The sequence below is a fragment of the Netta rufina genome (genome assembly GCF_964035555.1).
Source record: "Netta rufina genome assembly, chromosome: 11".
In the NCBI taxonomy this organism is placed as follows: domain Eukaryota; kingdom Metazoa; phylum Chordata; class Aves; order Anseriformes; family Anatidae; genus Netta; species Netta rufina.
The window spans coordinates 21,473,292-21,493,977 of record NC_140134.1 but is presented as its reverse complement, the minus strand read 5'-3'; the positions used below and the strand labels follow the sequence as shown (position 1 = coordinate 21,493,977).

At 52.0% G+C, this 20,686-nt stretch overlaps 1 protein-coding gene across 3 annotated transcripts in view; it reads right to left on the bottom strand.

Annotated features, from left to right (window-relative positions):
• GLCE (glucuronic acid epimerase) overlaps positions 1 to 17,680 on the bottom strand; it is a 44,031-nt gene extending 26,351 nt beyond the window's left edge. For 2 of the 3 annotated variants that reach the window (XR_014618746.1, XM_084293211.1), the window contains exons 1-2: positions 17,666 to 17,680; positions 6,836 to 6,935 (exon numbers count right to left, since the gene is read on the bottom strand). The gene's annotated coding sequence lies outside the window, so the exon portion shown is untranslated. Of the gene's footprint in view, positions 1 to 6,835; positions 6,936 to 8,170; positions 8,263 to 17,665 lie in introns of those variants that run through there. The other variant, XM_084293212.1, reaches the window with a different exon arrangement.
• Positions 17,681 to 20,686: the final 3,006 nt, after the last annotated feature.

Sequence of the window (20,686 nt, the reverse complement as noted above, 5' to 3'; positions counted from 1 at the left end):
GTGGTTTACCTGTTTTTTGTTTTTTCCAAAGCAACTTCAGCTCTGCAGACGTGGGAGGTGATTTTTTCTATTTTAAATAAACTGCTGTGAAACATCAACAAGAGCAATTCTTCCTCTCCCCCGCAAAGGTAGGCAGCATTGCTACCGCAGCTTTAACAGCGAGGAAGGTTTCAAAGAAAGAAGGAATAAACAGGAAGGATGCAATCAGGTTTGCTATTTTGGGGAGAAGCAAAGCAAGCTTAAAGAAGCTTTAAGAAAAAGCTTAGAAATTAAGAAAGTCCAATGTAATTCAGAATTCCTTCAGTTCAAAGTGTCTCCAAAGCAATCAGCATATGCAAAAATATACACGCAAGAAACCACAAACCCTGAAGCCTTTCTCGGTCATTCCGAAAATGAACCCAGTCCCAAGGACACTCACGTGCTTAGCTACAGACCAGCACACTTGACCTTTCAAGTACAACTTGCAGCAAATTAGATACGACTACAGCAATGCTTTCTTTTTCCAAAAAACACACATTTTCCAATGGCAAGAAGTGCTGTCCAGGACCCTGGGGCAGAAACTAAAACCCACGCAGAGGATATTCTCTGCAGCCTCCCAGTGACTCTCTCATTCACTCCCACAGCAAAACCACAAGTTAAAACAAGTGCTTAAGCTGAGCAGAACATACCCGAAACAAAGGCACAAGCAATGGGTCATGCCACGAGCTCTTTCCTCACCTTTTCTCCTCTCTACCCAGTCTGCTCTACACCACGAAAAACGAAGGTCACAAGGGAGGAAGCAGGGAGGAAGAGACAATGACAGAAATTAAACCTTAATCTGAATTAAGCCTTCTGATCTGAAATACTTTGATTTTAGATTCCACAGAAGACCTCTTACTGTTGGAGCAGGGAGCACATTTTGCAGCAGGAATTCCTGAACTGCACATCTAAACACAAACCCCACCCTTATTGCCAATTCTTATTTTAGCACAAATATGTTTTCGCTGCACGGATTTGAGGAAAGATGTCAACCCTTGAACCACACAGCAACAACTAGCACTGTTAGCTGCCTCCTGGAACACCACAAGTTACAGAAACACAGCCTGCAAGTCCTATTCTGCAGGTAGTCAGCAGACAGATTGCCAAGTGTTTGGAGATTTGAACAGCTCTGCCTCTTTGAAGGAAGAACGATTACCAAAATAAAAGTATCCTTAACAAAAATACAAGTATAACTGCTTACTTTAGGTAAACCTGCATTCAGGAAGTTTCAGGAAATCTCCATTTAATGGAAATTCACTCAACAGGTTCTCTCCTAGAGCTTTTGTGAATGTCTTTGTGGTTCAGACGTTGAACTGAGCTCCAAAATGAGGAGAACTAGAGGAGAGTATTTAGAAACAGTCCGAGCTGGCCTCAAAGCCTTGCTCTTACCAAAAAACAGAAGACATCGGTGCTTGGGAAGATGGACAAAGTGGAATCCAGCGCACCTAACACCAGTTTATCCCAGTTCCCTGCTAGCCAAGGTGCGAGGTGGTAACACTGGACACGTGGAGCTGCAAGGAGAACGGCCACAGAGGGAGGGGAGCTTTATCCATCTGTACGCAAATACAATGATTGCTTTATAGACAAGTTATGCCTATCCCACAACAAGGCCATTAATCCAATGAAAATAAATTAAGAAAAATGTGCTGAGACTGACAACGATGCTACACCTAATCGTTAATCCTGACCGTATAACATTGCTGCAGGCAAGAGAGCTGTGGAGATGAAGGCTGTTAAATCACCCCACGAACACAGCCCAGCACACCACTGTAAAAATGGTTTATTAGCAGAGCACTTCACAGCATTGTCTGAAACTTTACAACACTTACTTAGTATGTATTTGCTATTTGTCGGGGATTTATTGTCGCATGGGTTATTTTTAAAAGTTTGTACTATTAATGCTAGATTGCCATTGACAAATGTAGCACCGCCAGCACAATCTTCGCACAAGTGTTCTCTTAATGAGCAACTGGCGACGGCGTTGCCAAAAAAATCTGCAAACGTGCAACGATCCAGCTCGCAATTAGACCTGAACAATAGTTCCGCTGATTATACTTTTTATGCTGAACGCATTCAGCGATATGCACTGCGGGAACAGGCTGCATACAGACGAGCTGAAGCCATTCAGCGCGTTTGCGTGCGAGCGGCTTTACTAAAAATTTCAATAAAAGGAATTCTCAAAGTAAACATTTTAAGCAAAACAATAAGCTCTCGCTAATCCGCGCATACAGACGTGCACGGGAGTGTTATAAGCATTTACTAGGAATGGAAGGAGCAGGTTTGAGTTGACTCTTTCCTAGGACCAAGGATGATTTTTTGGAAAGGTCAGAGCCTGGAAGACTTCGAGCAAGGCACAAAAGCTGCCACCGCTGCTCACCCTGCGGCATCGCGGGCACGGCACGAGGCAGAGGGCACACCGGCTGTGCAAAACACGGGAATCCAGACCAAATCTGTTAATATGGAGACGTGTCGTGGGGCTGCCCACATAAAAACCAAGCAGCAGAGCCACAGAGCAACGGGTTTGAGCTGAAACCACTTCAGTTTTGGCTGGAGCTAGTGCCGCGTTACAGGAAACCTGCTCAAGGCCTAACGCTGTTAGATGGACACAAAGACAAAGTGTTTGCTCATGAGATGTACTGAATGCCATCGGCAAAGCTGCCAGCACGCTGATGCCATGTCCCTGACTTGAGGCAGTCGGCGGTGGCCGCGTCTTCCTGCTGGAGCTGCTGCTAGCTCCAGACGGGCACTGGCAGAAATGGGAAAACCCAATTACAGACAACAGCAGTATCTTCGTCAAAAACCAGCGAGCAATTAAACGTCTCCTACACACGGAAACATGTATCGAAGCTAATTATTGTACATCGGTCAATGTAATTGCGACTCCAACCCAACGCGGCCCGTGTAATTAGTTGGCACTAATGGAAACCTCCGAACGCAACGAATTGCTGAGATACCCTCCGTCAAGAGGATTTCCTCGGAGTGCCAGGAAGCCAGGCCGCCGCTCCTGTCGACTTTAATGTGCACTTGGCCAGCAGACAGATGGATGAGCTCCCTCCTTCCCCGTTACCAGCACCCGGGGACGTGCCAAGGTCCTCACAGCCAGGCGAAGGCGCCCAAAAGTCCCGGGCACAAAAGCACTGCTCGCTCACCCTTGGGTGCTGCCGGAGGGGAGCAGCAGGGAATCGGCCCCGATAGGATGGTCACTGCACACAAATGAAACTTATTTTCCCCTTTTGCTATTCCACGTAGCTCCTTTTGTTCCGTTACACCTAACCCTTGCCACAGAAATGCTGCTCACGGAGCTGCGAGATGCCTCAGAGGTGCCCACGGGCTGATGAACCCGGAGCACCAGGCAGCCCAAAGGTTTTACTGCAGGTTTCACAGTGGCAGCAATTAGTGGCACTGAGCTACTGAGGGGTTTTACCTCTTCTGCCAGCTGCGTTTCTCCAAAAAGAAATTTAAAAAAATCAACTTTACTCTTGGCAGTGTTGACTGCAGTGGCAGAACTTTTTCTGATGGCCAGGTATAAAGAATACTCGAGGTGCAGCGTGTAACCGTGCCCACCTGGGCAGGGAAAGGCCACCGAGTGCCTGACATCACACCACTGTCCATCAGATGTGTATTATCCTATGGGCCAAGCTAACAAGATAAAAGCACAATAGAGAATTCGTAAGAGAAATACTGAATTTACAAGAAAATCCTTCCTGGGGCAGGAATTAACACAAGGCAGAAGTAATAAACGAAAGCCAAAATCTCCTCCATAACCTAAAGGCCATCGCTGTCTCACTGAGCTGGTTTTAAGCTTCAGCAGGTGTGCTACAGACATACAGGTATTTAAAATGTGTGATAAATCAAACAAACCTGGAGGACTTCATCCTGATTTCTACAGCCAAGCAGTTGCCACCGAAGCGCAAGCAGAGCACGAGACCATCACAGAGCTACTACAGAAAAAGCCGATCTAACAGCTAGCTCTGGAAACATTAACTGAGGCCACCAAGAAGAAAAGACTTCAGTGAAAGGCATCTGCCTGCAGAAGTCATCTAGGAAGTCCTTGCTGCATTTGGAAGGACACGTTTTACCTGGAGCTGCTCCGAGGCAGGAAAGGTTTGCACCCAGAGGCACAGCACCGAGCTGCTGGAGCTCAAGGAGCATTTGCACAACGCTCTCAGACACACGGTTTCATTTTTGGGTGGTCCGGTGCGGAGCCAGGAGTCGGACTCGGTGATCCTGGTGGGTCCCTTCCAGCTTTGTGCTTCTGTGATTCCTGCCCCAGGTGCCTCTGGTAGAGGAGGAGAGGAGCAAAGGTGCAGGCAGAACCTGCACTTCCACCAGCATTGTAAAAAGTTTCCTTTCCAAGTTGTGCCCACGTGCATCCACGCGCCTGACTGCCAGGAACAGAATTTCCTCCCGGTGCTCCTGTCCAACAGCTGCTCGATACTGGAACATAATTAATAGGTCTACAATACTGAGCTATTTTCTTCTGGATGCTACGGACTCTTTTTTCATCCAGAAATTCAATGCATTCACTCTTTATTCACTTACAACCCCACTGAGGGCCTATAAATTATTACTTTCTATTGCTGTGCATCCAGAGGCTCCAGCCAGGGTCACGGCACCGTGCCGGAGCGGAGCCGCCGGCTCCACGAAGCTGCTCCGGCCGGGTCGATCAAAATATCCTTTTAGTGGATGCTAAAATGCTCCTTGTTTGTATAAAATAAACTGTTCAGTCTATGTCAACAGCTTCTCTTCTGCTGTTCCCCCTGGCAGATTAATTATCAGTCCGCCCAGATCTTCTCCTCCATCGTATTAACTGATTCAATGTCATTTAAAACATATTAAATACAGCACTACGGCAGACTTGAAACACTAAATAATTCATGACAGCAAAATAAGGTCTACATGGGGCTAGGAGATCTTACAAACATCATTCCTGTATCCCCCGCCCTCCCCAGTATTTTTCTAAAAATAAAAGATGAACTTGGGGGCAATTAATATGCGATACGGTTCCAGCAGCAGCAAAATAATTTTTAGCATCTCCTTCAAAACACTGTTTCATAGCATCCATCACTTACAGGAAAACATGATCAAGACGGGAGGCTCTGAATACCTCGGTGTTTTCTCCAGGATTCAATCTAGCCTGCTTCTAAATATGTATAATGCCGAGGCTGCATTAACACATTAAAGCTTTGTAGATTGCCATCACTGCTTCTGCTGCTTAATTTCATCTATCCCTCGCAATTCAGATCCTCGACTACTTTCATCCTAAAAAAAAAGGCACATCTCAAATATAAAGACTCATGATGCTCACATAAGCAGATTGCCAAGCAAGTTTAAGAGAACATATATTTAAAACCTGGCAGCAAAACTTCACTCCCCAACTCAATGGGAGTACTCGCTCAGCTTCTATTGCCTGGATGTTAATAAAAAGCATACTCTACGATCAGTTAAGCCTGACAAAGTCTGGGCAGGATGATGAGTTTGACAAGTCAAACAATTCAGGAGCAGACTTGCAGAATTCACGAGCTGACGGAAGGGGGGGAAGGCTCTGAGCAACCGATAAAGCCTCCGCAAGGGACTCGGCGCGTTTGTTTTCCACTCCAGCTGCACAGAGACAGAAGCACAGCACAGTAACACAAAATGGATGCTTTTTTTTTTTTTTTTCCCCCCAAACACCGCCTTAATTTCCACACAAGCCTGTCTGCCCGGCTGAAATTCATTTGCTGCTTCAGACTATTTGCATTGCTAAACGCTCCTTTCCGCTCGTTTAGGAGCAAGGGGAGAATTTAAAGCACTCCAGGCTCGAGACCGTCCCGCTGCACCACGCACCCCAAAGGACAGATGATCCCATACACCAGCATGGGCTGGGTGCCCCCCCCCCAGGCTCAAACCCCAGCAGGATCCCGGGGAGCACAGCCCAGGCTGAACCCAGCTGCAAGGCTCGGAAAAGCAGAACTCACCCAGCGCCGGTTAAGCACACGAGAGCAGCATGTATTAATTAGCAGGCAGAAGTTTAAAGTTTCCTTTAATCATCTTGAAATGCTTTGAAACCCCCTTTTCTGGTGTAGCAGCTCTGAGGGGGCTTTTATCTTTCAGCTGTGACACAGGAGGCATGCTGGAAGCCCTGGGAAGCTTTCTGAGCCTCCTCCAGTTTGGGCTCCTCTCTTTGGCAATCAGATTTCCCAAACCCGCGCGCAGCCACGGCTAGCAGAGAAACTGTCGAAGACCAAGGAGAAATAAATCACTGCATTTACCAAGAGGAGAAAAAACTTTTGCTTCTGGAAAATCAGAGCGTCGGGGAGAGCCACGCTCCAGTTTAACGCCGGTGTTTTATCCGGCATCCTAAATCCTCCCCACACGTGGCACAACAGGATAAACCCCTGCCTCCCCCGCGCCACAGACCCGGTGATCACGGCGCAGCTAATTGCACGGCACCCTAATTAACAATTACCAGCTTTCTCACGCAAAACCGAGCAGCCAGGCTATCAGCACACAGACCTGCTCTCACGCACTGCCTCTTCCAGAATAAATCTTCCCCTGGAAGGATCTCCTGGCGCTACCTGCACACGCTGGCACATCCCCTGGCAACAAAACCACGGCTCCCCACGGCCCCCCGAGCCAGGCATCTTTCACCCCAAGCTCACTTACCGGCCACGAGGGGCTGATAAAAGCCCCCGCAGAGGAGATTTTCCAGCTGGCACCTCCTGGAAACGCAGCTGGCAGCTGGATGAGCGTTATTTGGGCAGCTCCAGCCCGTCGCAGCCCCCCCAAATTCAGCCCCAGTTCGGTGATCGAGGCAGGGGATCTGCTCCGTGCTTACCTTAAGCAAAGGGAGGTCTCCGAATTCTAACGGGGCTCGGGGGTTTCAGCTTCAGAAATGCATCGGCGGGCGACCCAGCGAGATTTCCCTCTCCGATTTCCTACAGGGGAGATGTGGAGAGGAAAAAATAATAAAAAAAAATAATAATTGGAGTACTTCAGGATCCGCAGCAGCCACTGGAGTTGGCTTCCTTCCCCTCTATCTGTAGAAATCCTCTTACTCAGTCCTGTCTGCTCGTAAGACAGCACTGCTGACGAATTTCAAGGCTCAGCTCTTGACATGCAGAATCACTGAAGGATCAAGAGCATAAATGTCACTTCCTCCAGGCAGCACATCAGCGGCGAAGGAGCCTAATCTGCTCTCCCCACCACAATCCCACCAATTGACGAGCAAATCCCCGCATCTGCCTCATGCAGAGCTTGCAGCTGAGACGCTCCCGAAGAATCCCAGTGCAGCGCCCGCGTTTCGAGGAGCTCCCTTTTAGCTGCCCCATGATGTAGTTCCACTTGAGGAGCTGCACGAGTGGAAGAACATAAACTGGAAAGCTCATAAAGCACCAAGGCAGAGCCTAACCTTGAAACAAATTACAGCCGGCGACGTCGGAGCGGTAGCAGAGGCTCAGGAATTATTAAGCGAGCTCCAGACGAGGTTTAACTAACCAAATTCCAGCTTTATTTATGGCACGCGTGCCGGCCCCAAAACCTTCGCCTGGGTTTTTCCACCTCCCTTATTGCTTTTGCACATTTCCTGATCAAAGCCAAGGGAGGCTGGCAGCTTTCTGAGGGCGTTTCGGATCCCGAAGTTTCTTGAGATAGGATTTAGGCGCACGGAGGCAACGTCCTCCACAACTCGGGCCGCCAGCAGCAACTTGACCCACCGTGTAATTAACTCCTGAAATGGCATTTTAATGGTCTCTGCCCTTCCTCAACTTGGCAGCAGCACGTATAATGACGCTCTTATTAGCCCTCCTGCCTCCTTCCCTTGCATTCCCAATTTCAAATTAAACAAAACCTCTTCTGTTGGAGCTCGCCTTGAAGTAGTCTTGTCTTAAAAGGATTACCCTCCGCTAAAAGCCCACTGGATTCCACAAAAGGAGGCTTATTCCTGCATTTCAAGTCCCTTTTTTTCTTTTTCTAGGTACCTAATGCACACCTGGATTATTTTCCCTAAAATCTCTTTGAATTTTCTCACCGAATTAGCTCAACGAGGTAAATTTTATCACCCATTAAAATTTATGCCAACGCAACTCGAGCCGGCTCGGTATTTCTCCCTATAATCCTCTCGCTGGAGGCTCAATTTAATAAACAAAGGCAGCTCTAATAATTCAAATCTTACTCTCAAAGATGCGATGTGCCTGTCAGAAGCTTTCTGCAACACAGTCAGTACATTTCTCCAGCCCCTCTCCAAGGCTTTGCATACATTTCAGCCTGCATCTTGCCTTTTGAATGCTGATAACTGCTGTTTCTTTTCTCTCCTTTAGAGGATTAAAGGCAGCCACACAGACATTTTTATTAGTGCATCACGCACCATTAAATTGTCAGCTTGTCTGCCACGATTCTCCTTAGGAAAAAAAAAAAAAAAAAAAAAATACATACGTGGCCTTGAAAACATCTTTCCCACCAAATCCTCATTTTCCTGGCACTTATTTACAAATTGCAGCAAACAAAGGCAAAGCACCACGTGCGTTTTCCCTGCAGCCAGGTTACAGCAGGCGAGCAGCACTCCGCACCCAGCATCTATTTTTAAACAGCACCCAGCACTTCCACGCCAGAAAGCCTCCCCTCGGCCTCCCCAGGAGCTTTATTTTTTATTATTTCATCGCTCGCCGCAGCGCCTTCGAGAAGCGAGGCGAGACCTCCCAGGCTGTGCATCCCCCTAACACGGGAAAAACTCCCAGAGGAGGAAAAAAAACAAAGTTTTTACCAGGAGCAAGCAGCGACAGGGCTGGCCAGGAGACTCCGCGCTGAGGCTGGGGCAGGCAGATGCCACCTCTCCAAGGGGACAGGACCCAGCACTCCCCAAAATCCCCTCCTAAGGGGGCTGGTTCTTCCCTGCATCCCTCATTTTTTGCCCATTTTTGCCCGTTTCTCACAGCTCCCTTGCATAGATTCCTTTTCTTTGACCCAAACCACACGGGAGCTGCCCAGCTTTGCTCGAGCAGAACCGTGCCACGGCACAAAGCGAGCCAGGTGGGAGCAGGGAGGGCTGCAGCATGGTGAGTTACCTTTCTACCCATATCATACCCGTTTGGAAGGTTCTGCCCCTACAAACCCATCGCCCTGTGTCCCACCACAACATTTAAGGAGCAATTGGCACAGCTGAGATGTTTAACTAAAGGCCCAAGATGTGCACCAAAGGGGCCATTTGTGCACTCCTGGCTCTCTATACATAACGGAGCTATCCCTGAGCCCACCCAGAGCCACAAAGCCCCTCTAAAACACCACTAAATACCACGAAAATCCCAGTCCCACACCAACCCAGCACCGGGTGCTGGCACAGGCACTGCCCCGCTCCTCGGCGGCTTGGGGCAGGAGGGAGAGAGGAGCACGGCCCGTCCTTCACGAATTGCTTTTCAATTTAAATGGGGTGGGTGCAGCGACAGCACCTAATTAGCTGCTCGGCCTGATGACGGGGTTAATATTGAGGAAATATTCAGGGCAGACACGGAATTCCTGATGCATGCGACCCATCAAAGCGCTCGCTGCGGGGTGCTGGTGTCCGGCCCCAGCATTTACTCCCCATCAGACGCAGCACAAGAAAGAGATTTAGAGCAAAAACAGGGCACTCGTTTTGGGGTGCTCCTGTCCAACAGGGCAGGCACTCGGCAGGGTCACAGGCACTCGATAGGGTCACAAGAAATGGGGTCAAACTAAGCGATTTTGGAGACAGGTCCCCACTAAGCCAGCGAAACGAGCTCGGTTTGGCAAGCAGAGGGGACCTTTGGGGCTCAAAGCCATGCAGGTTTCGTGGCATCCCTCCCCTGTACCCCACAGGCTCACCACCATGCCTGGAGCTCGGTACAGACCCTCGTCCTCCACCCAGGCAAACGCCAGGCCTGCAGCATTAAATCCTGAACAGCAGGACGAGACGTTTTACAGCGAGCCCCAGGAGAAACCATCACCACCAGCAGGAGACTGCCGGTCTCCTAACCCGCACTCGGCCCCCCAGGGCTATTTTATGACATGCACAAGTTGCACCAAACCTCACCAGATCCCCTGCAGCCCGGGGACAAACCTGGCACTGCAGAGAGGGGAGCGAGCTCCAGCAGAGGGCACTCGGAGGCAGGGAGAGGACCCGGGGGGAGCCGCAGCACCCAGAACGGGAGGACAGCAGTGCCCGAAGTCCCACCAAGTGACATTTTATATCTATAAATTTATATATTTATACATATACACACGCACACACCTATATATACACACTATATATATAAATATATACGTATTTTTTTAAAACACTGCAACATTTTGCAAAGAAAGCTCGCATCTTACAGAGAAGTGGAGAGCAAGCACAGCCCCAAAACCCCAGGCTCCCCGGCACGCAGGCAGGACTCAGTACCAGCCCCATGTATTAAAACACCACCCATCACCCCTCAGCAGGATAACCTCCTCCATCTACACTCATGGAAAACAAACAAAAAAAAAACAAATTAAAAAAAAAAAAAAAGGACTGAAACCAGCAGGAGCAGCTTCAATCGTAGCTGCTTGGAGAAACAGAAGTTTCACTGCTCAATATTTTTTCTTTCAAAACTTTGTACCGGAGGGTGTTTACCACAGGTGCTCGTTTTAAAGCAGGAGTCCCCACAAGGATCAAGCTCAGCGTTACAGCCTCCAAACAAATTCAGCGAGCTGTGTGCCTGGGATTTCACCCCAAGTATTTTGTACCGTGTGTAAACTGCAAGCCCCGTAACCCGTGTCAGGGAAAACGCAAATATTTACATGTGTAAAAAAAAAAGGGGGGGGACACTGCTGATAGGATTTCTTTCTTTGACAGAGGTTTAACAACTGTTACGTGGGATTTAAGGCAAGGTCACAGAGCTCGGCTCGGAGTCCATAAGGTCAAGATCCCGGTGTTCAAAGATCCCTGCCATCCCCGGGCCATGCCCCAGCAAACACCCGGAGCAGGACTCGGACACCTGGGGCTTCCAGGCACTGCTCAGCCCGACGTCTGACCTTTTATAAGCACTCAGGGCAGGAGACGAAGCAATGAAGTGTCAGAGGAGTGCAGCACCACCTCGGGCCTTCTCAAAACCTGCAGCAGCCTTCGGGAAGCGCCGCTGCTGCGAGTGACCTGCGAGCTAACCCCAAACGCTGCTTTCAGCTTGCATTTTCCCAAGCCACCAATACCATAAAAAAGAAGAAAAAAAAAAAGTATTTAGGTAAGAGATCGAGAATTCTGTTTTTTAAAAGGAGAACCGGCTAAATCTCACTCTTGCAAGAAAGCCAATTTTTGCAAACAGCTACAAACATGTCACAATCCTGCATTACTACGCAGCCCTCAGAGTCGTGGCAGCACATTTGCATATCTATTACTCTATAAATTTTACAGCCCACGTATCCCAAGCACGCTGTTGCCGAACGGTGATGCCAAGAGCTGGCTTTCGAAGAAAACTCGGGGCTCTGCAGAACCCTTTGGCTACCAGACCACGCTCGCTGCTGCTGTTTGGTTCTCGGCTCCGAGCCTCACCTGCCTCAAAAATCTCAGAGCAAATCACCTCCTGTATCCATAAGGCTTCCCTACAATACCAGTCACGAAATATTTACTTCTAGACACAGTTTAAAGACGAGTTTAAGAACCAGACGTGCCTTGTGGCCACTGTTCCCCACGTTACACCAAGAGGGATCCGTCCCCTCCTGCCCGGAGCCCTAACACACCGCAGGCAGCATCCCTCCGTGGGGGCACCTGCTGGAAACAACCCACAGCTAGCGAAGGGAGCATCTGAATTCAGCACAAAATCCTGCTGCTTCTCACCTCCCAGCCAGGCTGCGATCCTGTTCCCAGCACCAAATGTTCCAGCTCTGACACTCGAGGTGGCACACGGGTGCGCGCGGGGCGCTTTGCGCACAACCCAGCGCAACGCTGGGCAAAAGGAGCCCGAGCCTCGCTTTGTTTTCCGTCAATTCGTCACTTCGCATGATAAAATATTAAAAAGGCCTCTTTTAAAAGCCTCATTCTCAGCAGGCTTTAATATGAACATTCTCCGAGCGCGCTGTTCATGCTTAAAAAACAGGCATTAAACAGCTGAAACGTTTGATGTTTGGAAACACAGCTACCCATCTGCCAAGGCCTTGGGAAGCATTACGTACCCAGCAAGATTTTCTGTTCTAAACCTATTTAATGTTAAAGAAAAAAAAAAAATATATAAAAATCTCCAGACATGCAAAGCTTGGAGCTTAAAAATAATCCTTTCTACTTACTCCCAGATCTTCCCTGCAAAAGGCTTTGTTTACTGCGAAGCTCCAGCGTGCTGCTGCTGGCATGGGGATCTCCCTCTCCTCCTCCACGTAACGGGTTTATAAATTAATTTATAAATTACCTGCAGTGCTTAGAAGTGCCTGACCTGCCCTCCTCGGCCACCCAGGGCTCGCCGCGTGCCCTGCTGTGGGTTATGGTGCCCGTGGTCCGGTGGGATGTGCGGGGAGCTCCCTGCCTGCAGAGGGGTCCTGGGCACAACCTAAAAGCCAAAAACTTGCAGGAGATGATGGAGCACAGCCCCAGGAGAATTGGGGTGAGCTCCAGCCGTGGGGCAGCCCCAGCAGCATCCTCAGGGCTGAGGACATTAAGGGGTGTCCCATATACCCACACCACCCCCACGCTGTCCTCTTGGGGTCTCGGTCATGCCAGGCCACGGGGATTACCGCTCTGTAATCCTAAAAGCAGCCTGAAGTTAGCAGCAACATATGGCAGAGCACGACGGAGCTCTTCCTGCCACCCACCCAAAAGCGACGAGCTTCGCTGACAGGTTTTTTGCAGTTTCTCTTCCTCGGAAATTCAGATTTGTCTGGAAGAACAGCGACTGCAGGCAAAGCAGAGCAAGGAGCCCCTAATACCAGGAGGAACTTGGCTGTCGGGGGGGGAGCAGGCACGGCTCCGACACCTAAGTTCTGGGGCTGGCGAGCAACCAAGATTTTGTCTAAATTCACCTCCTGTGTGGCAGCTCCATGGGGAAAAAAAAAAAATAGAAACACTCAAAACCCATCACAGGAACAGGGTGGAAGAGAGGTGCACAGCTCGACTTAAAAATGGATTAAAAAAACCCACAACCACAGGAATGATGCTGGCCTCCCTCTTCTTCCCCAGACGCCTCGTCCCTCACCACCTTCACCTGCAGAGCCACCAGCCCTGCAGTGTGAAGCACACCACCTGGTTTGGGTCCTCAGAAACACGAAGAAACGGTATAGAAAAACAAAAAAACACAGAATTAGGTCTCCCTTTCTGCAGCAGAAGATGCCCCGAGCTCACTTGTTGACGTTTCTCATTAGGAGACATCCGAGAGCCCCGCGAGGAGAGCAAAGCTTCTTAGGGTTTTTGAAGGAAGCCTTCATCAAACAGCAGGGATGGCAGGAGCCCATCCGTCCTCCAGATTCACACAACAGTTAACACTTTTCTTTTTTTTTTGCAAGAACTTAAAAAAAAAAAAAAATCCTTTAAGACAACATAACACGCAGCCTTCTGTACGCAGCTTCATCCTCACGCACCTTTTAACGGGACAGCTTGAGCTCTGACTTCAAGCTGGTTTATTTGTCAACTTCCCAAAAAGCAAAGCTGACGTTTTTAACAATGTATGCTAAAGATGTATTTTTTTTTCTGCCTCCCAAAACGCAGGAATGTAAATCAAATTGACGGAGGCAAAAAAAAAAAAACAAAACTACAGACCCCTTGGACCCGATGATCTCTGGAGATCCCTTCCAGCCCCTACAATTCTCTGATTCTGTGATTCTTCCATTCAAACCACAAGCTAAAATCTGGGTTTAGCTCAATCCTGCTGTCAGAGCGTTGCTGTGAGAATTGCTCGTTCAGACGTAGACATCTCTGAGGTCGTTGAGTGCTCTGCAATTAGACACGTCCCTGGCAGCTCATTAACCGGGCTCTGCCCGTTGACGGCAACTGGCTCCAAGCGTAACAGAGAAAGAGGAATGCCAAAAGGTAAAAAATCAAATCTCACGTGAAGGTTACATCAAACAGCTCTGCTTCATCTTTAAAAAAGGGAAATCCCAAGAGAATTTGAGAACTGCAGGCAGTGGCCTCGGGGTTGGGTTGGGGAACCCGGCCGGGAGCCTTCGGGTCTGCCCCAACAGGAGCTGGGTGCCAGACCCTGACCTAGGCATTATTGCAGGCTGTGACCTCGTTAGCGTGCTGTTAACGAAGCAGGGCTGAAGGTTTGGCTTACACTTGGCTATTTCGACTGATGGAAACCATCTGATGGGGCTTCTGCTCGCAGCACCCCAGGGCAGGAGGGCTTCGGGGCTCCTCTGAGGATCCCCACCCACCCGGGGGCAGGAGAAGAAGGAAAAGACCAAAACCACGACTTTGGGAAAAGCACGCCCAGGAAAAACCTGGGAAATGGTTTCCCTTTGAACACAGAAAATGGAGAGGAACGAAGCTGCCTGTGCAGCCTCCCCTCGCTCTTACCAAAGGTGAAGCTGCCCTTCGGTATCTCCAAGGCCATCGAGGAGTGCAAGTCAGGAGTCCAACTCCTGGTTTTTCACCCCCAAACAGCTCCAAGAGGTTCTGCTAAATCCATCCTTTTGTTTCGAGGCTTTGTGGAATTTCCTGCGTACCTTAATGCCATTAAGACGACAAAAAAGCACACAGCAGCCACATTTCCTGCACTGGAACCGTTCAGGGACTCTCCCACCAGATCTGCTGATGGGAGAGCTTAGTTGTTTCCCTTGCACCCTGCAAGGGGAAAAAAAAAAAAAATACAAAACAGCCACAATTCCCTGTAACAGCCTTCATTTTTTCAAGGCATGAAGCAGGACGGCGAACACCAAGCTTGAGCAAAGCCCCTTCAGGAGCCGACCTCCAGCTCCCATGACACAAGCAACGTAAGCAAGGGAAAAAGAAAAGGTGCCATAATTGAGATAAGACGCTAATTAAAAGCTCGTTTCCTCTGGCCTCAGCAGCGAGCCTTCTTCTGCAGGCTCTCCTTACCGTGCATTTTATCTCCCATGGCTCAGGCTCAATATTTACCATCTAAAACGCAGCCAGGAAGCAATTTTGGGCCGTCCAGAGGAGCTGGTTAAACATCAGCCACCACAGGGCTGGGCTGGGAGGCGAGGAAGGACCCGGACACGTGGCAGGCACCTGGGGGATCCATCAGTCAGCAGGGCTGAGAGCCTCCCAAATGCATTTTGGGTTTTGGTGTTGGAGGAGGAAAAAAAAAATAAAAAAAATCACAAGATCCTAATGTTACAAAAAGGGGAACATCTGCCGGCATTTTGGGTCTGCAGCACGAGAAGCGATGAGTCAACTTGCTGTGGAAAGCAGCAGAAATGAGAGCTCGAAGCTCTGGCTGCTTCGGACATGAAAGGCGCTTCGTTAACACACGGCCAGGCAGCAAAGCGACCAGCCCGAGACACGCCACCGGCAGCTGCCTTTTAATCTTCCAGCTCAATTAAATGTTCAGAGAGAGAGCTACGTAGACCTAACTTCAGTGAAATCCAGCTCGTCGTCATTATTATTATTATTATTATTATTATTATTATTTTTCAGGAGGAGAGCTCAGAAAACCACCGACGGCCAAAAACCACCCTGAAGAGCAGCTCCAGCTCCGAGCAAATCGCTTTGCCCAGCCCCTGCTGATATTCCAACGGTACCACCAGCACCCACAGCTGCTCCCGTGGAATATTCACACTAAACGTGGAAAAATTGGGTCCATTTCCCCAAAGTAACCGCCCCAAACCCCTTGTTTACCTCCGCACATGCACGAGCTGGTGCCCGGCTCTCCTCCCGCCACAGCCTCACGGCCGGGGCGGTGCTGATCAGGAGGCAGCCGGGCCACGAAGGAGCCGAGGACACTTGTCTTACAGAAAATTACTGTCAGCCGCTGCCAGGCCCAGCTTTCCCTCTCTCCGGGCCGGCAGCCAGCCGCTAATCAGCTCAGGGCCCTCCTAATTTTCAGCTGGGCAACAAGGCGGCGCGACACAAAGGCGGGCGGCCTCCTCCGGGCACGCTTCCACTGAGAAGGTGGAAAAAGAAAAACCCAAATCGCTGGCAGGCACCGCCGGTATTACCTGCGGGGGGGTTCAGGAACTCCCCCGAGTGCTGAAATTTCCTTTATCCGAGTTTTTTTATCCAAAATTTTTATCCAAAATTTCCTGTGCTGTCACAGCACCCCGCCGGCTGGGGCAGCCAGCTCTGGTGAGGGTGGCAAAATCAGCCCTGTCAATTTAGGATTCGTCCTTCTCACCTGAATATTTTGGTCCAAATGCCTGCCACAAAGTCTGCTGCCACAGGATTCGGACAGCTGTGGTGCCGAGACCTCCTCCATGCACCCGAAAAGCAGGGGCACGGAGCAGCTGCGGGAGTCCCGGCTCGTTTTGGGGACAAGGGCTCCGCTTCTCATTTTTTAACACCTACAAAGGCTCCAAGCAGGGGCACCATCAGCTACCCGCAAGCCCTGCACCTAAAGGAACGAGCCAAACGCCCCAATTCCTTCCAACACCACCCCAAACGATGCTTCTTGGTGCCTGAAGCCAGCAGGCACCACGAGGATGCATAGAAAAGAGATTTCCCTCCTGCCCTGCCTGGGCAGCTCCCAGCCATTTGCCTTGGCAATGTTAAAATTGGGCTAAAAGGTGGAATAAATCAGCTAAAACTTCGCATCACAGCAGCACTGCCCCGCGTCCTCAGAGCCCACAGAAACCAAATGACCCCAGGACGCTCGGGTCTGTGCCCACACACATCCTAAGCACGTTTATTGGGGTTTTCGGGACTTCGCCGTACAACCAGGTGCCCCAAATCCCCTCCGTTAGGGGGGATCTCGCAGGGCCTCGTGCACGGGGCCTGCAGGAACCCTGTGGGCGCCGGGTCCGAGGGCAGCGCGGGGCAGGAGGGGCTGGCACGGGCGGTCCTGTCACCTGGGTGCTGCCCTGCACCAGGGGCCGCTGGGGGCACAGGGGCTCAGGACCCTTAGGACCCCAAGAGCCCCAGAAGCCCCAAAAAGGCCCCAAAAGCCCCAAAACCCCCAAAAGGCCCCTGAAGCCCCCAAAAAACTCAAAAAGCCCTCCAAAGCCCCCAAAACGCCCAGAAGCCCCCCAAAAGACCCTCAACGCCCCCAAAAGCCCCAGAAGACCACAAAACCTCAAAAAGCCCCCAAAAGCCCCCAAAACCCCAAGAAAGCCCCCAAATACCCCAAAAGCCCCCCCAAATGCCACAAAAAGCCCCAGAAGCTCCCAAAAGCCCACAAAACCCCCAGAAGCCCCTCAAAAGACCCCCAACGCCCTAAAAAGCCCCAGAAGCCCCCCAAAATCCCCCAAAGCCCCCCAAAGCCCCCCAAACCCCCCAGATCTCCCCCTCCACCCCCACCCCACGCCCCCCTCCACCTCCCCCAGGCCCCCCACGCCCCCTCCAGCCCCTCCCCGAGCCCGAACACCCCCCGCTGCCCCCCCCCAGCCCCTCCCGGTGCCCTCCCCGTACCCGGGGCCCCCCCGAGGCTCCCTCTCGGGGGCAGCCCCAGCCCCGGGCGCCCCCCCCGGTGCTCAGCGGCCACCGGCAGGCGGCTCCCGAGCCTCCGCTGACCCCGCGGGGCCGCCCCGGTTCCGGTTCCGGTCCCGGTTCCGGTCCCGGTTCCCGCCGCTCCCCCCCCCCCAGCCCGGTCCCGGTCCCTACCTGCGGCCGCGGGCCCTGCCGGCGGGCGGAACCCCAGCGCCGGGGCAGGCGGGGCCGCACGGAGGGAGTGGAGCAGCGCCCCGCCTCCTCTCAGCCAATCGGAGCGCAGTGGGCGGGGCGTTGAGAGCCCGCCGGCCAATAGGAGCGCGCGGCCCTTCCGGTCGCGGCGCTACCTGCGCCGGGGCGGGGGTGGGAGGGGGTGGGGTGGGGGAGCGGCCCCGCCCACGCTTCCCGCGAGAGCGGTAGGAAGGGGCGGGGCTCGCAGCCAGCCAATGGGAGAGCGCGGCGGGGGCCAGGGGAAGGGGGCGGGGTTTGGAGGGGGGTGGGCGCCGCGGATTGGCTGCGCGCGGCCACGCCCCCGCCCCGCAGCGCGCACGTGGCGGCGCGGGCGCGGGAGAACGAGGGGCGCGGTGGGGTTAACCCCTGCGCTGCCGGAGCGAACCTGGAAGGGTCCCGGGAGGGGTCCGGGGGGTCCCGGGGGGTCCCGGGGGTCCGTGTCCTGCCTCGGCCCGGGCAGGGGGGCGAGGCCCCGGGCTCAGCTCTGCGGGCTGAGCACATGAACCCCTCCAGCATCACGCCCACAGCCCCATCAGACAGCATTTTGCTGGATTTTGGCTTTTTTTTTAATTTTTATTACACCGATTTGCACCTTTCTGGGGCATTCTGCAAAGCTCTGACCTCTTGCCCAAGCCTGCACCTTGCAAAACCCTCCTTGTGTATTGCCAACTTCCTCCAAGTACAACCTCAAGCTCCAAATCAAGCAGCACGGGGCTGTGATGCCCCAGGGCTGGAGCCACCGGCAGCCCGGCACTGGTGGCACTGGGAGCACTGGTGGCACTGGGCGTGCTGGCAGCACGGGGCCACGCACTGGGACCGACCCCACCAGCCCAGCTCGTGCACGGTCCCATAGGGCCCTGCAAACTGAGCTATGGGTTGGTGAAACAAACTGGCCCTTCCCCTGATTGCAAATTAACTGGGTTAATTAACCCAGCAGGTGTCCTAATGAGAGCACCATCCTCACCACTCACACCCAGGAAGGTATTTACAGAAGAAAACTCAGCACTGCCATGAGACCTTCCCCGTGGTTGCAATGCATTTCCCTTGGCCTTGCCTTCTGTAGCACAAGCAGAGCCCCAGCAGCACCGCACCGCATGCATCCCCCCTTCAGGACCAAGCCCCTCACCAGCAGCACACAAACAAGCAAAAACTTGTTTAAAAAAAAAAAAAAAAATTGTAGGAAAAAGTGCAGCTGGGGGTGCTGAGCTCCTGCTGCATGGCACACTCATGGGGACCCCGCAAGTGCTGTGATGCTGGCGGCCTCAGGCAGGACCCCCCGCACCATGGCTGGCCCAAAAATCATCTCCATGGCGACACGAACACCTCCTTCGGCTGCTTGATTCGTTAGCCTTGTTTGTCACACGCTAGGAAATGAAAAACAACAGGGCGAGACACTTGGGTAATGGAAGGGGATCGCTTTTCCCCTCTCCTCTCTGCGTGCGGAGGGGCTTGTGCCACCCGTTCCCTCTCAGCGTGGTGCTGCCACAGATTTTCCATCACAAACGAGCCCGGATCTCGCTGTGGCTTTCACTCCAAATACATTTTATGGAGCTGCTGTGGTGGAAGAAGCCCCTGCGGCCCTGAGGGCCCTTCACCCAACAGCAGCAGCAGCAGCCCCGTGCTACCAGGGACCGGCACAAAACCCCACAGGATCGTTTTGATGTCATCCCCTGAGCATGGGGCAGATGCTCATCCCTTGCAGAAATGCCACTTTTGGGATCCTCGGACCCACAGAGGGGTCGGGGTGGCTCTGCTTAGGGCAGGGCAGCGCGAGGAGGGAGCGCGGCGAGGCACCACGCCGAGCACCCCCTGAGCTTCCCCTGCGTGATTTGGGATGGAAACGTGGTTTTTCACTCTCCTTTTCTTCCAGGAACTCCTCTTGCTTGTTTAAGGGCCGTGTCAGCAGCCCACCTGAAACTAAACAGCGTCCTCAAAGAGCGCTGTAAAGAAATACCGGGGATGCTCTCGCTCCACTACCAGATAAAGGGTTTAGGCAGAGGCCCCGTAGCATAATGCATTTAAATAGAGCTTAAAAGATGAGGTCCTGATGCCAGGGTAAAAATTTACATTGCAATTACCATCGTGTTCCCGACTAGCTGCCGAGAAATCCTTTATTTCAGCCAGCCCAGCACCCGGCCCCGCTCAGCCTTCCCCCGGCCCGGGCCCTAAGCAGATGATTCATGTATTAATATGTGCTTATTAGAGGACTCCTCTCCCTCCTCAGCTGCTATCTGTCTTCGGCGATGGAGGAAGGAAATGAATTCTTAAAACCCCGGGAACAAACGGTGCGGGCGCGGAGATCAATCCTGCTCCCGCTGACGTCAATGGAAAAAATTTCCCCCGGCTCCAACGGGGGCAGAATTAGGCGAATGCAGCAGGTACGCGGCTGGCCGACAGCCAGGCAAAAATCCATAGGGCCGAAGGGGGAAAAATTTTTAAAAATAACCTGAGGGGATGGAGGACTGGTGGTGCTGTTTCTCTGGGGAGCCGCAGCCCGTCCCTCCTCATCCTCCTCGCACCGCGCCGTGCCCCCTGCCTTTGCTTTGGGGGGCAGTGAGTGCTTATAATGAGCCTGTGGGGTGTTATTGCTCCTTAATTAACTCATTTGGGTGCAAACCTATAGCCTCCCGCCGTCCCCCAAGCGGGGCAGCATTTTGGTTTGGGGGTTTTGGGGTGTGGGCAGAAGGGAAGGGGAGGCAGCGTCACTGCTGCGCACGGGAGGTCATTATTGGTGTCCCCCATAGCGAGGGACAGGCCTACATCCCAGTGACAGCGGGTTCCACGAACAAGAAGACAACTTGGTTTAACATAAATAAATAAATAACAAAATAAGAACAAGAAAAAAAATAAGAATTTGGTTTGATTCCGAGTGAGGACACGCGGGCCAGGCTGGGACGGGCGCTCACGCCAGGGTCTCACCATGCCATGCTGCCCATCAAGGAGAAATCGGGTTTTGTATCAGCA